We start from the raw sequence: 22,994 nt of genomic DNA, 5'->3' as shown, positions 1-22,994 counted from the left end.
CTTTCGGAAGGAACAACATTCTCACCGTTTTGTTGTTCCTTTTTGAAGGAACAACGCTTTTGCATTCTGCTGTTCCTTTCCGAAGGAACAACATTTCCACCGTTTTGCTGTTCCTTTTCGAAGGAACAACACTTTTTCATTTTGTTGTTCCTTTCCGAAGGAATAGCATTTTCGCTTTTTGTTGTTCCTTTCTGAAGGAACAACACTTTTGCATTTTCTTGTTCCTTTATGAAGGAACAACATTTCTGCCTTTTTGTTGTTCCTTTCTGAAGGAACAACACATCCACATTTTTGTTGTACCTTTTCGGAGGAACAACACTTTCATTTTTTGTTGTTCCTTTTCGAAGGAATAGCACTTGCATTTTCTATTGTTCCTTTCCGAAGGAACAACACTTTCGTTTTCTGTTGTTCCTTTCCGAAGGAACAAAATTTTTACATTTTTTGTTTGCGCTTGCTTTATTTGCTATTCCAATTAAGGAACAACTGTTGTTCCTCTCAAGGAACAACAACTTCGAACATTTTTTTTTTCTTTTTCTTGCAATTTTGTGTGCACATATTCTTTTGCCGTCCCTCTAAAGAGACAACAGTTGTTCCATATTAAGAACAACATTTTTGGAGTGCATTTTTCTTCTTTTTTGTGTATATGTGTTTTACCATTTAGAGGATTCTTTTGTGAGTGATGGTCATTTAAGGCACAACTATACATTTATGCAAGAATAAAAAAATAGAGGATACTGAAATCAAAAAATCATAAAAGTCGTCATCTTTAGAAGAAATTGCTTTGAATTGATAAGAGAAAAGAGGGAAGGACACAACTATTTATCACCTTGCTATTATTGTTTTACTAATACCAATATGATTGATTATTTTTATCATGATGGTTCTTTCTAAATCCCCATAATTCTCTTTGATCATTATTATTGAATAAGAATAAGGGCATATTTTCTCTATTGAGATGTTAAGACTTCTTCCACCATCCCTACTCTTAAGGAGTGTTGAACCACCCTCTGTATATAAATAAGAAAATTTCTATATAAAAGAGAATAAGAAAATGAAAAATGTTTATCTATATGATTACTAACATGATTTGTCAGATGAAGGATAAGGGGTCTCATCAAGAGCTAGCCTACCATGATCATAAGGAAGAAAGTGAAGTGGCATTGCCACTATGGCCACCACACCAGGGATATGATCCAAGAGGCACATCAGAAAAATAAAGATTCCTTGGAACAGGACGTCTCATCATGAGCTGGCCTGCCCACCTTTCACTCCTTCCTGATGAATGGCATTGTAATTCATCTGATTACCAAGCCAACACAATGGCCTCCATTTTGACATTGCACAACAGTTTCCTAGGCATATACAAATGATTATGGTTCCAAGGGTGAAATAAACAACTCTATCAAGATTATGGACACCTGTGGGCAACAAAGCTCTGTTGATGGTATTGAAGTCATATTTCTTATACACCAATAGTCATCATAAAACCCTTCTTCTTATATCTTTATAAATGCTTTCAAATGAGATTATGTATATAACCCTTCCGAACCTTTGATACATGAAAATCAATTACAAATCAATTATGACGGTAAAAGTCGATAATGACCGCATAAGAACTTTTATTCACGTCAGTTATCCTATCCTCCATTTCTTGCATCATATCACGGCATTTCCATGTTTATTAGCGATTCTATCATACGCCTCGATTTCGATAATCCTCTCATTTTTGTAAAAATGGCATATCTCTATACGTTGTTCCTTTATTATTTTGTACTATGAAAGTTCAACATGCTGCTCCATTATTTGACGGCCGAGGATGGCCTATCACATTGCAGGGGGGCGCGGATGATCTCATAATTCATTGGCATATGTGTCATCTCATCATTCAGAAGAATTATGACTTGGGAATAGAAAGAATAACAGTATTTTGTTTCCCAATATGAATGGCTTGCTCTTCCGAAGCCATTTCCATGTTTTGCACTGCAAAAATTAGCAGTAAGTTAGAAATTTGAACAACTCGTTGTTCCATCACCTTCGCTGTGCTTTCCTAACAGTGAGCTAAAAATTTGAACAACCTGTTTTTGTATTTTTTACAGTGTGCTAAGCGTGAATAATATGGGAGGAAGATCAATTCACAATGAGCCACAGGTGTTGATGGTCTCCAATGCTGCATGAGAAATCCTAGCAAGGGTAGGATGGATAGCTTATCTTAACCGTCCACAACAATCCAATGAGACGGTGGCAATTGAGTTTCTAAAGAATTTGCAAGAAAATTACTCCATGGTGAGAGGGAGATAGATAGCAGTCACTGATGACATAATTGCAGAAGTTTCGGGACTACCAGCCACTAGACCTGTGTGGACTCTAAAAAAGGTGAGATTGTGAGACGCCATGACCATCTTCTAGGATGAAGGGAAAAACCTTACTATAAAATGGAAAGGAGTTCTGCCGGCAACCCTGGGAGAGCCGTGGGCAGAATTGGTGAGAATTATCTAGAGCTACATCACTTGCATGGCAGGAAAGATATGGTAAGACCACGCCATCTCAAACTTTTAGCTGTGTTAAAGAAAAAATATACTGTGAATTTGCCTGCATTCTTAAATTGTTTATTACATGATGTTGCCCGAAGCATGAAGAAATCTCGCCATGTAGAGTCAGTAGTAAGCCGCCATGGGTTAATAAGACTGATAGTCAATTACAGTCTTACCCAACAGCAAAGTAGTTGGGAAGAATTGATTTTCTCCATAGACAGGGGACTAGCTTTGCTAGCCCCGAAACAAAAACACAGTGCCAGTACATCGAGCAAACCAGTGAAACAAAGAAAATGTATTAGATTGGCAAGGATCAGAGGAATGTTGGGAAATTCCGAGGGAAATATTAGTCAACTAGTGGAAATATAGGATTTAGGAGATGAGCAAACCCCACAATTGGAAGGTGAGGAGAATGAAGAAGATTTGGAAGAAAAGTATGAAGGAGAATCGGAGGAGGAGACTGAGCAATCCGGTCAGGAAGAAGGAGAGGAAATAGAGCAACGCAGTGAAAGTCCACTGCCAAACCCTCTGCAAGAAGATGAATTGGCCCAAATTCTAGCCAATATGGGTGAATATGTCCAACCTCACAGCCCACTCAACCCCCATACCAAAGAAGAATTGCAGGAGCACTCTGCTCATGATAAAAGTGCATTTGAGGAACTGTGTGATGAGTAGGAAGAAGAAGAGGATCACTCTGCTCATGATGAGAGTGTATATGGGGAGAAGAGTGACGAGGATAAGGAAGAGGAACAATCTATTCCTAGTTAGAATACACCCGAAGAATTCCATGATGAAGAAGAGGTAGAAGAAGAAGCTACCCAGGAAACAACAAAACAAGCTAAGGTTTCTACCCCTGAAAAACCTGATCAACAAAACAGTGAAGAAGTACCCCAAGAAGAAAATAAAGAAATTGGCCAAGACGAAGGTACAATACCTAAGGTACAAAGCCCAGGCCTGAGTAAACGAATGACTGTTCCTTCCAAGAAAACAAAGTAAATTAAAAGATTGTGAAAGGAACAATAGAGATTGTTGAATGTAATTAAGCAACTTCAACAATGGATAAGAGTCTTGAAAATGGGGAAGAAATCAACAAAAATGTCTGTGGCAAAGCATGCAACCACCCAGGAAAAACCCCTTAAGAAAAATACCAAGAGGACTCAAGTCCAACCTGTCATTCAGAATCGAAAGGAATAGCATCTGGCTATTGCAAATGTAGAAGTAAAAACAAACGACGCACCGGCCCATGACAAGGAAATCCAGACAGAGGCATTGTCCTCTAGCGAGAAGGAAACTCAGACCATAAAGATGAGATGTCGTAATAAGGAGATCCAAGTAGATCTCCAGCCAAAAATTATCATGTTGGATAATGACCCAAGGATAGTAACTCTGTGAAAGGATGTGGCACAAGCCCAACAAACAATAGAGAAACTCACAGAGCAGGCTGTTCCTTAATAAAAATACAAGAAATTACAATAGTAGCTGAAAAAAATTAATGCATCAGAAAGGCAGGGCTTTTAAGGATGGCAAAAGGTAGAAGAAAGAGTCAAAAATTTAACCCATAGACTAGACATAATCATAAAACAAATGGATACCTTATGTTCTCTGTATACTGACGTTCTAGCGTGTAGGGCACCTGCCAGAAACTTTGCTTTGCTTTTAATGGAAAGGTATTTACAATTGAAAATTAAAGCTGTCAAGGCAGGAGTGCCAATAGAGATAAAAACCATTGATGACTTCATAAATTGTTGTAAGCATTACAGGGTGAAAGTTCAGCGATTGTTATGTGAATTTTATTTGCACAATCTTGTATTAGATGGAGAAATAGAGCAGAACCCTATCCCTTTCGTTGGTGATTCCCAACTGCATGGATTTATTTCTTTTGGTGTTAATCAAATAAAATGGCTTAAAGCCTACAATGTCTTTCAAAGATAGGAGAATGGATTAGATCTATGGGTGGGGGGTGAACCTAGAGACCCATTGCAATTATGGAATAAACATAGGAGCCTAATGAGAACTTAGGGTGTGATCGAGGAATTCGGACCTATTCACACAGTAGTCATTTGGCAAGGGGTAGAATACTTCTTTACCATCAAAGACCTTGCCATAGCAGCAGCCAAATTCCAATACCAGAATTCTAATCAGAATATTCAAAACAGAGAACCATTCAATTATGAGAATTTTAAGCTAGCTGCTGACCACTTGGGTATCTATGGTGACCTTATTATGAGAAAAGGACCGTCTTGGTTAGGCTGTAGGTTCCGAAGTCTAGTCATTTGGTATCCCGCACTAGGATATAGAGCCCTATATGAATTGCTTGAACGTTAGACAGGGCATATTTTTTAATTCTTAGCTAGGAATCATGGGTGTAGACCACCTACTAAGAATTCTCCAACCTATTCCCTAACTGCCTTGCATGTCAATTACAATGTTTTCATGAGGGCATGAAAAAGGGTAAGCAGGGGGGTGTGTTGAGCATTATAAAAGGTATGTAATTGCCACTTATTTCGTTATCCTTTTCCTTTAATTCATAACTTCTTTATATTATGAAACGGGCATATGGTGAAAGATTATGATAAAGTTTAGAATATTTGTGAGTAACATAAAATGACTAATTATTCCCTTTTCCTATGCAGAAAAGGAAGAAATTGGAAGATCACCATTCCAAAGGAAAAGACAAGACAAAATCAACTGTTGTTCCTTTGACAGGGAACCACATCGAAATGAGGCAATCCAGATCAGAGCACAGAGACCAGGAAAAGGAAGAGGAGATACCAAATCAGCGCAAGAGAACGAAGAGATAACTGAGAAATAATGATATGGTGAATCCCTCACTATCCTTTGATCCTGAGAGATCACTACCTTAAAGAATATCTGTATCTTTGGTATTTCCGCTTGGCTGCTATAAAAAGGGACAGCATTGCTAGCCTAAGGGGTGGATTATTATTGTTGTTTTATGAAATTTGCTGTTGTAACTTAAAATTTAATCATCGACTCTCTTTAAAGAGAAATTACTGTAACTCTATTTTGATGATTAATATATAAAATTAGTTGCTATTCCGTACTTGATTCTGGAATAACCGCAACAGTGCGTCCCTGGAGGCTAAGGGCCCGACCCTAGTGAATCGCTTCCTTCCTGTACCATTATTTTCCAATTCTGAATCATGTGTGGTTTGATTTCTTTTACTTGTTTCATTCAGTAATCTGTTGTTCCTTATTATTTCATGCATTGGCTCTATTATATTTAATTCATATTTGAATAGTAAGGTTATCCTCAGCAACTGGAATGTTATGTTGTTCATTCTAAATTTATATCGCATTACCGTTCCTTCACAGATTGATATTATTTTATAACATTGTTGTTCCTTACAGATTACCATTACTGTTCGTTTACAGAGTAACAATGCTGTGTATTTATAGATCGGTACTATTGCTTATTTATCTATGGTTTACCTATAAGAGTGATTGTTGTTCATTGGGATTGCTGTTCCATGGTAACCTCAATTGTTGTTTCTTCATAACCGTAATCAATAATTGTTATGCCGAAACTTAGATTACTACTTCCCTCAGAATAGATGTGCTATGTGTAACATTATATTCAGTTTGTTGTGCGTTTACATTTGATTCAGGTTGCTGTTCAATATTTCATAACTCACTTTAGTTTGTTGTTCCATTTTCAGTTTTTTGTTCAAATCATTTCTGAGGTAAAGATTGTTGCTTAATTCCTAAAGATTATGACTACTGCTTCGTTCATTCCTATAGGTTAAAGCTTTGTTGTTCAATCTTTTAAAATAGATTAGTTGTTGTTCCCTTTCCTGTCATTTGAATTATCATTTCAAGTAATTGTTTTGGTGTGAACAGAACGATCTGAATTGTAGTGAACATTGACTATTGTTGTCCGGTTCCCAAATTGATGATCTTTTACTTGATTGCTTTTCAATTACATCAGTTTACAAAGGGAAGAGTTATCATTACTTCACCCTTGACTGATGAAGTGTTGTAGTTTCTTAAATGAATGATTTAGTTACAAGCATTTCAAGCTCTTGCCATTACATTTAGAGTTTGTTTCCATCATTTATTTACTTTTGCAAAAGCACAATACTACTAGAATTACTCTTGACAAGTGACTGCCACAAACCGAGTACACTCTTTGAGATAACAAATCGTGCCTGGATTGATAATTAATGTAGGGTAAATAGAGGTGAAAAAGACCCTATTTACTAGTCAACAATGTGGCCATGCCATTTGCAGCTACTCATAGATTTGGCTCATGTCCAGTCCGAAACAGATAAGGCAAATAGCTTCATTGAGCACATCCAACATATTCGCCAGCAGGTCCATGACATTCTGGAGAAATCAAATGCCAAGTAAAAGTAGCGAGATGATCAACATTAGGTGCCACAAAAGTTTTAGGTGGGTGAAACATTTTGGTTGCATTTGCAAAAGGAATGCCTTACTAGAGCCTATAGGAAACTCAGACCACTCTGACATTACTAGACACATCCAACATTGCAGAACAGCTCACACCCACAGAGTTAAATCTAGATTGCATGGAACAAGATGCAACTGATCGGATCATGGACACATAGATCAAGCACACTCACCAGCAGAATATCCAATTGTATCAAGTTTTCAAAGCAGGCCAACTCCTTCACCAGGGCAAGTGGCTCACTAGGGACGAAGTTCAATAGAAGTTTCCTCATCTCATGGAGGAACTCAATGCAATGGGGACCATTGCTTCCTATGGGGGGAGGAATGATCTTGGTGTATATTGGTGGCCACCTTCCAAGTCCAATTGGACCCCCACCATTGCTTCTTTTAGCTTTTTAGTTTCCTTAATTGTAGCCCAGTTTACTATTTTTAGCAGTTTTTCGGGTCCTGAACTTCCGGAGCCGTTTTGAGGCCCTAAAAAATGTTTTTTGGGAAAACTAGGAGCAACATGGGTCCATGGATAGATGTTTCTCTTCCCAGAGTTGTAGTTCTTGGATAGATCTTTATAAAGAGATATTTTTCATGTCAAACGAAGATCGTATGCCAAAGTTATGACCCCGGGAAGTTGATGTACCAATTTACCCAAACAGGGCCCACAATTTGGTGTTTCATCTTCTAGGGTTAGGTTTTGGGATGTTAAGGGTTTTCAATTGTTTCTCAACAATAAATAGGCCTTCGAGCCTCATTGTAATACAGTTCAGAGGCATGTAGCCACCACATCTCTTCTCAGAGATAAACTACCATTGCCCTAGCTAGTTTATTTCCAATTCTGTTTGTAAGCATATTTCAGTATTTTACATTAATGGAATGAAGCATTATTTCCACTGCATCTCTGTGTTTATGGTTATCTCTGTAATTTCTTGCGTTCCTGTTTAAATCAGGATCATTTGGACAACAAGAGTTAGGGAAAGGAAAGAAAAGAGAAATCCGAAATTCATGCAAGTATGTCAAAATTCATCCACACTGCTACACTTTGAACACAAGGGGTGTTGATTTCTCTGCAAAGAAAGTGTACATGAACGACGAATACCTGAAAATTATGTGGAGGGGGCTTGGATTCTTGGGAGACATTTTGAAATACGGTTACAATTTTTTTCTCGGTACGTCCGTTTTGTTTTTATTCATTTATAAAATATACTAGGAAAGTTGTGAAAACTTCAAGTAAGATAGTAATCAAACTGAGGTTTGCATGTTGGATGGTGTGCTATACTACTTAGCTACATTCCATTTTCATACTGGTTTCCTATTCCAAATAATGGATTACTACTAGAACAGTCCCTTCAAGCCACATTAACACATGGTTTGGAATTTCTAGCCATATTAAAGGAATAGAATACCATGTTAAAACTTGGACAACGTAGGAATCAAACCCAAGACTAGTCAACACATGATACCAGTTAGTTACATGCCCTTTCATGACAACATTTCTATTCCCAAACTGAGGATTTCTATACTAACGGAAGCCCTTCTTTTCCTGCATCATTTAATCATTTGCACAGGATAACAGATATCATACTTTTCAATTTTGTTCACACTTTATTGACTCCTTTAGGGAAAATGGAAAAAAAATAGAGGCATTTAGTAGAATCAAGGTCAATTCAGGCATGTATGAAATTGGCATGAATAGAATAATGGGTATATGTTGCTTTTCATCGAAATCGGTTTAGATCCTCATTAATAATTTTGTAAAACTACACATAATTCTTCCTCAACATCGCTTAAAGTACCTCTAGTGGTTTGTTATGTAAGCTCAACCATAGATATCATACATCAATACATAGAGAGAGATGATTATTAATAGTAACCCTCTATGAGGTAACCATATTTTAATTATATTAAAAAGAAAATGGCTTACTAAAATACATTGCATAGTAGGACAAAGTCATTAGTGATGTTATCTTTTTATTTGCCTTTTCAAAGTGACCATTGAAAGGAAACAATAGAACAAAGAGTCTGATGAGAGTACAAAGACTTTTAGTGGCCAGGATAATACTCACAAATATTCCAATGTCCCTGCATATATTTCATTGTGGACATCTGCCATGCCATTTCTTGGCAGTTATTCGTACTGTTTACACAAAGATTAAGTGCCCATTATAAGAAATCTTTCCTCTATAGTTTCTAAGTCTACTATTGAGCTTATAAGCGAGGAAAAAACACTGACCAGAAGCCACATTCTTTTAGTGTGAATATAGATACGAAAATTGGTAGTATGTTCTACGCCCTTTCCCTTGTAAAAATCTGGGGTTCCAAACCATTGTTGCTTTTCAAGATCTTGAATTAGAAGTTTTTTTCATTTTAATGGAGTGATCATAATGGATGCCTTTTGTAGGTTACTTTGCACACAAAAACTGAATGTTCTCCAAGACATTGACATTTTGTTTATTACCAATACTTGTGGTATATGTTGAATTTTGCAAAATATTTGTTGTCACTTAAAGTGTTTAAGAACCTGGTCTGTCCAACTTTATTGATTATTGGTGATTTCCCTTGCCATATTCTTTGTAAATTGACATTGTGTATTCTTCCTTGTGCTACTAATCTAGACTCTGAAATAGTGCAATGACATATTTTTATAGATTTGGGTAAGTATCCCATCATGTGATGCCTGAAAATGTTTGGCAAGCCTATGTAACATTCTCTATGCCATGCTTCTGAAGAACTCCTCACATCAAGGTAGGGATCTATTATCCAATCCACATTCGCCTCAATTATCTAAAGCATTAACCAAGGATATATTGTCACATAAAATACAACATAATTTTCTGTCACTTGGCATCTTGTTTTCCCTTCAAACTTTATTTGAAGAAATGCCTACAGAATTCTGACTCATCAAGCTTCTGTTATTGTGGATGTGCAAGTTCTTTGATTTCACATCATCTGTGCTTCTATCCAAATGTTATTCCTGTATGTGTCTATTATTTATGTCATGAAAATCTCAACTAGTTTTTCAATTTGTTTTGAATTGACAAAGAACAAAAACCTTAAGGCCTATGGAGTTCAGAAACAGCTTTACCATTAATTCTTATGTGCAAACAAAATACGTGATAGTTCAGTGCCCACCAATACCACTAGTGGGAGATTGTATTTTCAAATAAACTAAAAAATACTTAGGAAAGATTATATTGACCAAAAACACTCAAGTCCTGGCTGGGTCTGGGGTGATCCATTTCATGTGTGCACCTGTGTTTGTGTTTTGGTACACTCATTGAAATTATGGTCTTGATATGCACCTCTAGGTTGTAAATATAAAACATTGTAACTCAAGATATACAACCTTGTGCTTTGTGACTTTGAGGTGCATATCAAACTTGGGTTTAGATAGGTTTGTGATAATGTAATAACAAGAAATTCCTTAAAGGGTCATTTTGAACAGGAGTGTTAATTAATATAGGCTTTTATTACAACCAGTCCATTTAACATAGCATTGTCTTACTATTGTTTACTAGGATTTACTCTTAAGGGTGTAATACAGAGTGTAAATATGCAGATTTTTGTTGTGAATAAAAGTATTTCCCAAGGTTCTTTAGGAACTTATTTGCACTTTAACATTAATTTAATTTATGCAGATATTTTACTCTAATTATCAAGTCCCTACAAAATGGGCACATATCAGATTATATCTACTATGCCATTCTAAGATGGGAAGACTCAACCTAGGAAGATGCCTTGCTCGACTCTAGACTTTAAGGATCTTTAAATGCGATGCTATAGTTAGCACCCAAATACAATATTTTTGCACATGGGGAAATAGTCTTTAATGTTTGTGGGCGTACCAAAAACATTGAGGTTGGCCCTTCGAATTTTCTTTATCTCTCTGTTTATAGTAGTATTAAATATTGATTATTCTAGGTTAAGATGGATCTATCTATGTATATAAATAACAACAGTCTAATCATAGAAATAATAATTTCTCCTAATCGTAGTAAGATATGTGTATGTGTAGGATGTTGATATAATGTGGTTATGGAACCCCTTCACAAGGTTCTCCCCAGATGCATATATTTAGATTGCTTCCGACCAATATAATGGCAGGCCATTTGATGTCCATAATATGCCCAATGGAGGCTACAAGTATGTTCATTCCAATGCGTGTACCATCATATTTTATAGATATTGGTATTTATCGAGAAGACATTTCCTAGGCAAAACGAGCAGGAAGTTTTAAACATTGTCAAGTTTACAAGAGGGTTTGGTCAGAGAGGGATGAAGTTCATGTTCCTTAGCACTCAGTACTTTGGTGGCTTCTACCAAAGAAGACAATACTTAGACGATGTTTGCACAATGCATTCCAACTGTTGCAAAGGACTGAAAGCTAAGCTTATTGATTTGAGATAGACACTGGATGACTAGTCAGAGTATAGAAACCCTCCTCCCAATTCTACTCGTAACATGAGAAAGTGGAGACCTCCCAATGCATGCCTACAATCTCACATGCTTTCTTAAAGTCTGACACCAATCCCTAGAGAAGGAAGGTCAAGGATATGACACACTTTAGAGCATGGAGACTTTAGATACAAGGAGAACTAAATACATGGACAATGAATTGCATCATATGATATCATCAACCTTGCATGTCAATCCTACTTGAATATTTGGACAACAAGAATGATGGAAAAGGAAAGAAAAGAGAAAAGGGAAATTCAAAGAGAAATCAAAATTTCCAGATGCTCTACATGTTGAAAAAGTTAGAGTAGGAAGTGCAAATATGCTTCGGGATCAAATTGTTGTGAGAAAAATGAAGAAAAGTAAATGGAAGAAAACATAAAAGAGTATATATATGCAATGAAGGAAATCAAATTTACAAATATAATGAAGGCTTTTAGAAGCATATGACAATGTTTAGTTATTTGTTAGCAACATCTCAAAAGGAATGTTTTCCTTTACCACAAATTGAATTCCTTACTATTTTGGAAGTTTAAACTTTAAGGAAGCAATGATATATTTGTGTTTTGAGCATGAAACATAGGTTCCACTGTTATTGGAGGTTGACTATTTCATTTTTAGGGGCAATTCCCTTCATGGTGGCTTCCTAAAGGAACCAACAATCCATTCCCTTCATCCAACAAACAATTCAATCACCCAGGAAGTGTCCCAAGCTAGTCCCACTGTAGGTTTAGTTCTTTGTCTAACTTGGGCTGAATATCACTTAGAGGCTAAACTGTATGAGCTACTGTAGGTTGAATATTATTCTTAGGGGGTCATATTTAATTTATAATCTTTCCCACAACTTCCTAAAGCCAATTTGAGGTCACTGTGGGTCATTTGGTTACTTGGGATAGTTGTTACAAGGACCTTCTTATTATCTCAGTCCAGATTTGAAGAAATAAGTGCCAAGCAAGGTTTCGATATCATGTGGACATGTGCTTCTATTTTTGGGTAGTTTTTGTCTCAAAAAAATCCTAGAGTAGTCATTTCATATGAGTTATAAATTTTGTATGTTTCTATTTTAATGGATGGCTTCTAATGTTAAGTTCCATGGTACTTATTCCTTCCTTATATGCCTTGATTTCAATGAGAAAAAATATTCTATGGGTTTCCTTAACATATATCAGCGTATTAATGAATTTCTAAGTGCATACAATGAATGCATATTTTGTTATTTCTTGGAAGTTGGTTGGTGTATGTAATGTTGAGGGAATTGTTTATATGATAGAAACCATATAGGGAACCTATAGTGTAGTGTAAACCAAATGATTAAAGGAATCCATTACTAAAATAGTCAAATGAAAACTCTAAAATTTGGAGACAAACCAGTAGTTTTCCAGTTTGGAATATTTCACAATATTTGTTGAAAAGAAGATTGTTCAACATATATCATCTGAAATAGAGGGCTTGGAAAGTATGTTGTTGTTGGATTTGGGGGTCCTAACCCAGGTTCAGAGTTAGTTACGCTAACCAAATAGACCATACACTACCGGCCCTTTCAGCAGCAACCTACATAGCGCAGGTTGTAGTCTCACCTAAAGAAATATTGGGGGATGCAAGAACCAAGTTTCTGCATCCAGAGACTAGTTTGATGTCTTTCAGTGCCTTAGATTTGCTTCCATGTAGATCTAACCTTCTGATAGTGTTAATACTACTAATTCAGCCCTAACTAACTTCAATTCTTCACGAGACCAACCAATTGCATTAATCAGGCCCTGACAAGATAGGTCTACTACTTTCACGCAACTGGATAGGTCTTCTAGGGCTTCTAAGATCTAGATATACTGTCATGCAAACCTATCTTCCTTATTCGAAACTAACCCAAAAATATATTTAGATCTTTTCGGATATCATTCAATCATTTTGTTAAGCATAAAAATGTTCAATTAACCCCATTTGTGCAGAGAAAACACATTGAATTACAAAAAAAACAATGAAAGTGACATAACCATTAAACAAATAGATTCAAGTATTTCCAACACAAAATCAATCTTTATTAATCAGAAACTTTCTAGAACAAACTTCAACTACCTTGTGCACTCATCTGCACAGGTCCATGCGCTTAGTTATGGACTCATCCAAGCCTCTGCACACTCAACTAAAGAGCCTTCCCTTCGCTACTTACAAGAACAGGCCTTCCTATCTATCAAACCTTTACAAAGTCATTCATTCATTCATCTCTCTATTCATATCTCTCAAAATTTATCTCTAAGACTCACTATGAATCAACTATTTATAGCTTTCCTAAAACAATACCATGGCCCCCGGCTCATGGGTGAGTTTTCAAAACCACCTACCACTTACCTAAACAAGGGGCTAAGGCCCCTGTGACTCTTGACTAGCTATGCACTTCAAATCCATATTTTTTGGAGACTTTACATTCTTTACAAAATTATTTACAAAAAATGACTAAATTAATTCAATTCTACCCCTCGAGACCCCATCCCAATAGGCCTCCAACACAAAGATCATGACTTGCCCTCGAGTCACTCAACTGGTTGTTCCACTTTCTCAAGAAGTTCACTTAATGCCTTGGTCAATGTTTGAAGCTCTGTGGTACTCTATTCAGCTACTTGTTTTACCTCTTGGACCAATTTCTTTGTGGTTGGCCTCTCCATTGCAAGTTGTGTAGTTTGTTGGGTCTGATGCATGGCCTTCAACTTTTCAAGAATATTTTGTGAAAGATTTTTGGCTTCCTCTGTCCAAGGCTAAATCTGGTCTCTTATTAGGGGCTTCTTTTTCTGTAACTCTTGGATCTGCGTCTAAATATCCTTGCCTTCCTACAGGGGCATGAAGCATTGGACTGGTGCCAACATCCACATAGGTGTATTGATTTCATCATATTGTTGTTGCACTTCCTTGATCTCCTTGTTTAACTATTGCATCTTAGGGTCCTCCTGCAATGTATGCCATAGGCCCATTACCTGATTGAATAGTTGGTCGCAAGTGTGAACTACGACATCTAGTTGACCCATTGATTCTTTTATAGCTACACCTCTTTTTTCTTGAACTTCTGGTGGTGTGGTTGGTTGAAGCTTGAGATGGAGTTTGGATATCTTCATCTGGAACTCCAAAGTGACTCGCCCGACCTCATCCTTATTGCTACACACCGTAACAGCTAATTTCATAACTTTCATCTTGGCCTATGCATCATCTAGGATATGCAATTCTAGAACTCTTTGACAACCCTATTCAATTATTGACTCTAGGTTTGTGCTTTGCACTTGCATTTCCTCTTTCTCCTTTAGAACATGTGTCTTCTCCTCATACATCTATGCATTGTTGAATTTACATACACTTAGGACTGCAAGGGTGCATTGTTTCCTTATCTAAAATTCATCTAAGACCCCCTGATGTAATGCGTGGAGGGCCTAGAGCAGCAGCATGACCACATTGATCCCAATATCCTTGAGCTTTTCTAGCGTTTCGTTTTCTTCCTAGTTATTTTCTCGCAAGGATCCTTCTGGTAAAAGAATGATCCTTAGGTCCATTTTCCATTCCACTTCTGTAACACTCATGCTCGCTTTAGGCAGGCTCACTTTCCCAATGCTTGCCTGGATCCTACTGGCCTACATTTGCAGATCACGCAAGTCCTTCTGGACACTCCCTAGTGCCTGCATATACTATTACTAAAAGTGCGACCATACATCTGATGTGGTATCTCTAACCTTGTCATCGAACTCATCTAAATTGCCCTCTATTAGCACAAGAGGGCCCACTTGCAATTGCTTATCTGATTTCTACTTCTTTCACGGACCTGTTGCTATCTCTTTGGTGCACTTATAGAATTTAAAGGTGGTGGACACCTCCTCACCCCCATCGCCACCCTGTGCAGATATCTCCTGCTCTATGATATGTGGGGAAGCTGATGCTGCATCATTTTCTATACATCCCTTGTCAACATGCTTCGTTTCAGCACGCGTTGTCTCCATAACGATATTTTCAACAAATTCTTTATTTCGCTGGGCAACCTTCTCCCGCGTGACTTCCTGCTCTTTTTCTTTCCTCTTTTTTGCCTTATTCCACTTCGCCAGGTGATCATGTGGATCATCCCTACCATTATACTTCTCAGTCATCCTGGTACTATCATGTCCAAATCATAACTTCATTATTCGCATGTAATCCCTCCATCTAGCAAAACTCTCCTTATGCGTACCCCACCATCGTGCAGGTGTAGAATGCAACGCTAACTCCAATGCTTGAAAACAATGGTCTTCAGGGACTTCACATTCAAATTCATCTAAAAACATATATATCTCAGTCAAACCATGATAATAAGGTAGCTTCCTTACCTCCAACGAAACACAACACAGTGACTTCATCATCATATTGCATCGCAATGTAGCTACTTCATGTAAGCAGTTGTGCCAATGCTCTAATTCCTCATCAGAGATAGAAGTGCATGAAATCTCCAGGTCCCATGTGATCGATCCATCTGCTGTTGGATTGATCCAATCCTGATCTCATGCTATTATCTTGTATATTTAATCCAGCTCGTCATCACTTTCTACATAATCGAGGATGAGTTCGATATATCACGCTACTTCCGTAGAATCCAATGGAACTATGACCCTAACTGACTTCTTTTCAAAGGTCATTTTCCTCTTATTCAAATTAATGACCCATTCATATCAATAGCCTAGTCGATTCTCAAGAGCATGGGGTAGGGATTACTATCATCGACAAGTTCTATAACTTCGAAGTCTGCTAATTCACTCACACCTTCAATATCGACCGTCACTCCATACAATCATCCCATGGGGATTATTTTATGCTGATTCACCATTCAGAGCCAAATCGGAGACAACTACAGTGCAACTCTCCCCATCCTTTCCCATGTCTATTTCGACAGAACATTCGCATCAGACCCCAGTTCCAAAATTACCAGGTCCATTTCATAATCACCTATTTGCATTGTTAGCCACATCTCACATGCTATTTGTGCCTTATGCTTACCAATATTTCTTACCACCAATTATTCATCAGGGATATTTTCTTTAATGGCGTATTTATTTACTAATTCTTGCAGTCCTTCCACAGCATTCTTGTCGTGTAGTAGCTTCATGCAGGTCTCCAAAACAGTAGTGAGTACGGAAGGATCAACCTCTTGTGTTGAACTTGTCTCTAGTGTCTTTTCCTAGCTTATTGAGGTGGAGGCCTCAATGAGGCTCTTCTTTGCTTCCATGAAATTTTCCTTAGTGCGGCTCAGATCAAAATCGACTTCTTTCTCAACAACCTTCCCATCCCTCTTCCTCAGGCTGCTTGTCTTTATTTGCGCCAGTCGTTATACCACTTATTAGTACAATATTAATGCTCTGATCTTCCTTGTGGGGTTCATCCCTCATCATTTGTAAATTCTGCATAGGCTACTAAGGCTACATTTTCTTCTTTTGCATTTTATCTATTAGCACTGGACAACTTTTTATGGCATGGTCGAATTTTCTATAGTATTGACATGAAGGGCATGTAGGATTCGGGTAGTCTCACGCGAAGTTCCCCGCTTCACCACAGTTATAGAAAATTATTTTCCCACGTCCTCGCCCTAGTCTAGTGCCTCTTCCTTGTCCTCAGCCTTGGAATCCTTCACGTGTTACTCCTATGCCTTGATCCTGAGGCTAAATTTCTGCTTGCATATGGTAAGTAGGGGTTCTTTCATCATTAGCTCATAACTTTGACAATAGTGCTCATCGTGGCCCACATATTTACAGAAATTGCAGAACATTTGTTGGGGCATCTGAATGAACTTCTGAAGGAAATTATAGTTATCTATCACATGTTTCCCAGTGACTTGACAAATGGTGCATCATAGCGTAGCTCCTGTGCTCAGCCCGGCTGGGGCTTCTCGCTTCAAGGGGGCTGACCCCCCCTATAACATAGTTCACGTATACTGGACAATGATCTTTATTGTGCCCATGGCCCTTGAACTTCAAGCACCAAACCTCTATGTGCACTTCTGACTTAGTCTCCTCTTTCTTTAGACTCTGTAATTCTAGGTGTAGGCTCTCTAACTTCAAGTCGATCTGTTGTACCCCTAGGTTTGTATCCTGAATAGGTCATGCATGCAGCCTCATCACGATCTCCAAGGCTTCTTCTTGCATTGCTATTTCTCCTATGACATAGGTATTCTTAAGTGAGGGAAATGTGATGCTATAAACTAGTCGCATTCCTGAGTATCTGAGATTTGCATGCTAGTCTACCTAATCTGGCACTTCAACCTATGATCAACACCCCAAGGTGTCTCATCGACTCTCATTCGGATCTCCTTAAATTCAATTACTGACTGCGTCTGAGATTTAGGATTATTAATTCTTCGTTCAAAGTTGTCTGAGTCTCTGCTAACAATGCTTGAGGATTATTAGAGCAATACTTAATGTACCAGGTTAGTGTGCAATCTTGCAAGATTGTAACCAACTATGCCTTATTTATATTATCATCAGTGATTTGTTGCATTTTCCATACAATGTTCACAACAAACCAAAATTTCTCCAGATCTTCACTTCCTATTCCTTCGAAGATCGAAATCTTCATTGCGTTTTCCATGATGAATGGTGGATAGGTGAAGGTGTATAAGGTGGAGGTGGAGGTGGAGGTGGAGTGGATGGATGAGATATCCTCTGAATACTCTGAGTCATTAACTGAACAACGCTTTGCAGTGTAGTCAGCACCACCCCTTCGTCGTCACTTGAAGGAGGTTCAATTAATGGACTATACTCTGGACCTAATCCATTACATCCTCTAAAAAATCTTCCACTTTGCGTAGCTCTGAACATTAAGGTAATGGCATTACCCTCTTTTCACATAATAATAATTTAATCCAAGTATTCAATGACCTTAAGTACTTGCCTTGCGGTCCTTTTAAGAATCTTCTCTCCGCTTCGCTATAGCTAATTGAGGTGTCAACTTCAAATTCAGTAACAAAAGCTCCCATAATTTGATCAAGCTAATGATCGACAACTTGTGTGATCTTGTTTTCAGATGACTTTATTCGTTGCACCAATTTTAGAGTCCACAGTATAAGACTATCGAGCTTCCCCCTACGTTGACCATCTGCCAATTTTTCTAACCACTCATATAATTCGCATGGGAAAGTGCACAAGAAAATTTTGTGTATCTCTGTATACAAATATCTATTCAACCAATCCTCTTTTGACAAGTGTGGGTTCCTATTTTCTTGAGCTGCAAGCTCATGAATATTTCGATCTAACCACTTTTCAATCTCTTTATTAGTTGGATTCCAATGATGTGACATCACACATCTCTTAAGCAAATCTTGGTCCCCGAAACAAAACCATTTGTTGGCTTAGGGGGTCTTGACCTAGGTTTGGAGTTAGTTGTGCTAACCAACAAAACCCTACACTACTAGCCCTTTCGGCAGCAACCTGCATAGCCTAGGTCGTAGTCACCCTCGAAGCAGTATGGGTGGATGTAAGAACCAAGCTTCTGCATCCAGAGAGTAGTGTAATCTCTTTTAGTGCCTTAGGTATGCTTCCACGCCGATCTGACCTTCTGATAGGGTTAACACTGCGAATTCTACCCTAACTGACTTCAATTCTTCATGGGGCCAGCCAATTGCGTTAATGAGGCCCTAACAGGATACGTCTACTACTTTCGCACAACTGAACAACTCTTCTAGGGCTTCTAAGATCTAGATTTTCCATCACGTGGACCTATCTTCCTTATTCAAAACTAACATAAAAATAGATTTAGATCTTTGTGAATATCATTCAATCATTTTTTTAAGCATAAACATGTTCAATTCACCCGATTTCCACAGAGAAAATACATTGAATTACAAAAACAACAATGAACATGACATAACCATTAAACAGATAGATGCAAGTATTTCAAACCCAAAATCAATCTTTATTAATCAAAATATTTCCATAACAAACTTCAACTACCTTTTGCACTCATCTGCAGGGTTCCACGCACTCAGTTGTGGACTCTTCCTAGCCTCCATGCACTTAGTGGTGGAGCCTTCCCTTCGATACTGAAAGGAAAAGACCTTCCTGTCTATCAAACCTTTACAACATCATTCATTCATTCATATGTCTATTCTTATCTCTCAAAAATTTATCTCTAGGACTCACTATGACTGAATTATTTATAGATTTCCTAATACAATACCATGGCCCCCAGCTCATGGGTGAGTCTTCAAAACCACCTATCACTTACCCAAACAAGGGGCTAAGGCCACTGTGACTCTTGACTAGTTATGTGCTCCACATCCATATTTCAAGGAGACTTTACATTCTTTACAAAATGATTTACAGAAAATGACTAAATTAATTCAATTATACCCCTAGGGACCCAATCCCAACAATTCCTATATGGTAAAAACCAAGAAATTAAAAATGAAAAAAATATCAGTGGAGGAAACCAATGAACTCAATTGATGAGCACTAAGAAATATACATGAGAGGAAGAGGAAAATTGTTTGACAAAGAAAAATATTGGTGATAAAAAATTATGATATGCTAAAAGTGTGTACAATAATGTTTAGAGAATTCTTCAAAGAAAAATAATAAACCAAGTGAAGGTCTATGTAGTTTGTCAAGTAACAATGATACTAACTCTTTTAGAACAACCAAACAATAGAAATGAGACATAGGGGACTTGGATGGAATAAAAGGTCAATATAATTCTTCTATTGATGTTGCCTCACCTATGTAGTTGGTGAAAAGCTCCTCAATTGTGCAATGAATTGTGATCCAAAAAATAAACTTTCAAATTGTAGTCAGGACATCACATAAAATATTTTGTTAGAAAACAAATATTTAGAGAGACAAAGAGTGGTAGGTTGCAACAATGATGTAATTGGAGAGGACATTTTCAACTGCTATAAATAAGGAAGGAGAAAACATGATTATGAGTGCAATTAGGAATTGTGATGAGAACATAGAGGGGCAGTGTGAACAACCAAAAGTGGGATGGGCATTGTGTGATGAATGTCAAAAGTGGACAACCATATATATCTTTCTAGATCATCTTACTCTCCCATGGGAGTCCTTCATTAACCCTTATGCTCCAAAAACAAGTAGGTACTAATCTTTCTCCTATTAGTCAATCATAAAATTCAAAATTTTACTCTTTATAAATTGTATTTGTCTAGTGCAAAAGGTGAATTCACTTGGTTTCTTTTGAGAAAATCCTTTCTTTAAAACCCTGGGAATCTTTCTAGTGGAGAAACTTTCCATTAAATTTCTTAGATTTTGTAAGTTACTAGGTAGATATTCTAGGGTTAGTAGTGAACAACCCTAGATATCTTTCTAGATTATCTTACTCCCCCAAAGGAGCCCTTCGTTAACCCCATTGCCATGAAAATACATAGGAACTATTCTTTCTCCCAATATTCAATCATAAAATCCAAAATTTTAATAAAATTTAAAATTTTACTCTTTATTTTCTATTTTAGGATTAAATTAGGGTTTATAATAACTAAAATTTTGTTTTTAGTCATAGAATAGCTAGATGTCTAGGGTTTATGAGCATTTGTATGGTTAAAAATGGACTCGTTCATTATATCTTGTATTGTTGATTTCTTTTACAGCCTTTGTAGGGCTGGACATTTTTCATTTTAGGGATTTTATATGCCCTTTTACTTTCAGAATTTGTGTGTTAATTAAAATCTAGTCTAATTTTTCTTTTGAGCCCTAGTTTTAATTGGCATTCAAGTTCAAGGGCCGATTTATTTGTTGTTGTAATAACTTCTATTCTGAAATATACTATCTTAATTGCAAGTTTTGCAATAGCCATAGATTTTTCTTCATTTGTAGTCTTTTTGGTTTACTCTTTGACTTATGCTAATTTCATAAACATCCCAAAATTGTCTTAGAAGGTTCATATGCTAAAATATGCTAAATTCCCTCACAAACCATTTGATTCCTTACCTTGAATGTTATAGTTTAGTGGAAATAATAATTTTTTAGTATAGAAGGCCCTAGAATTTATTTTTCCTTGCGTAATGATTCCTTGAGGCTCTTAGGGAAGCCTCCCTTGTTGGATTTATATTTCACTAAAAGGAGTAAGTGATTACTTACGTGATAGTGGAAGTAGTCCCATGTTACGTTTTGTTAGCTCCTTGTGAAACACTTTTCCATAAGGCACAATATTTTGTCATAACAACCCCATAGCAGATATTTATGTAGCTAAGCAGTTCGGATTTTTTCAATTTTATTTTTTCTAGCATCTCTATGTGTACCAAGCACTGAGCCTTCTCTTGTAAGATCAATTGTATTGTAATTCTGAAGCTCAAGGAATGGATATTGATGAGTTTCCTTATGTTTTATGCTTTATCTTCCACCCATTAAAATAGAAAGTGGCCATTGCCCTATGAATATACTTGCTTGAGGTTTGACACCAATCCCTAGAGAAGGAAGGTCAAGGATCTGACATACTTCCTACCATATATTTCCCAATAGGAAGAGTTGCAGAATCTTTAGAAATGATAATGCAAAAACCCATTCAATAGGTCAATTCCATCTACATTTTCCATTATGGAGCTAACTAGAATGTTAACATCAATCTTCTCTAGTATTTGATGTTTACACCCTTTTGTATGCAAGAATATTGATGCTCATCCTTGCCACAAGATTTCATGCCTCTTCTTGTCTTGACATATGAACTGTGATCTTGGTTTTATGTATTGCACATTAAACTTTGAATAAATCATATTTAAGAGATCATGGGATAGGGACAGTGAGGAGTGATGTTCCTTCCATTTGTAACTAGTTTTCTATCTTCCATGCAAGATGTTGCATTTGTTGAGTGATCTACCTTCTGGTTTAGTCCTCTTAGCACATGGTAGAAATCAATGAAATCAAACCTTTTTTCCGTCATTTGATATTTGAGATTATTCTTGCAAGATTAAGAACCACTAGATGGGATAAATTTTGCATGTATCTCATAATAAGAGAAGAATCTTTTTGATGCCTCGCTAGACTCCACCTATAACTATTTCTATTTTCCCTGTAGGATCAAGCTCATTCCCCCCCCGCACACACACTGGCCAGTTCTTGATTGCCCTTTGAGGAATTGTTGACAAAGAGTATTTTTTCTGAGATCTATCATCTTTGGGATTCCATTCAAATTTTTCGCATCTCCACTAATTTGAGTTTCTTGAGGATACATTTTGGATGTGTCATCTCTCTTGGCAATAGATCTTTGATGCAGCTCTTTTCCTTCCGCTCTAGAATCTAGATATTCTTGTTCTTCATTCCATTATCTTGTATTGTTCCCATCAACATCCCTAAAATTTCGCTGCTACTGTGTTGACATATTATTTTCTTGATGGATGAGAAATTTGTTTATAGCCAGCGACATTTTCATACATATGATTTTAGGTATGTCTTGCGAGGCATGTTTTAGAATTGTCTTTGCTAGAAAAATTTTGTTTGCATTTTTTATGCCATGAAGTGAGCATCTCTGCTCACGTTGAAGGAATTTCCTTTTGATATCAATCTCTTCAAAATCATAACACCAAATTTGAATGGTGAAGTCACAATCAAAGAGGCATCTTTGATTCTCTTCTAGATTTTTATGCAAGAG

General features: G+C 37.1%; 1 pseudogene; it reads right to left on the bottom strand.

Moving 5' to 3' along the window:
* LOC149238047 (auxin response factor 19 pseudogene) overlaps nucleotides 1-14,584 on the bottom strand; it is a 65,329-nt pseudogene extending 50,745 nt beyond the window's left edge.
* Nucleotides 14,585-22,994: the final 8,410 nt, after the last annotated feature.

This window comes from Pinus tabuliformis, chromosome 8 (assembly GCF_031772625.1).
Source record: "Pinus tabuliformis cultivar Carrire ecotype Pingquan chromosome 8, CPIR1, whole genome shotgun sequence".
Classification (NCBI taxonomy): Eukaryota; Viridiplantae; Streptophyta; class Pinopsida; order Pinales; family Pinaceae; genus Pinus; species Pinus tabuliformis.
The sequence above is the reverse complement of the archived record's forward strand: the minus strand, read 5'-3'. Positions and strand labels throughout refer to the sequence as shown.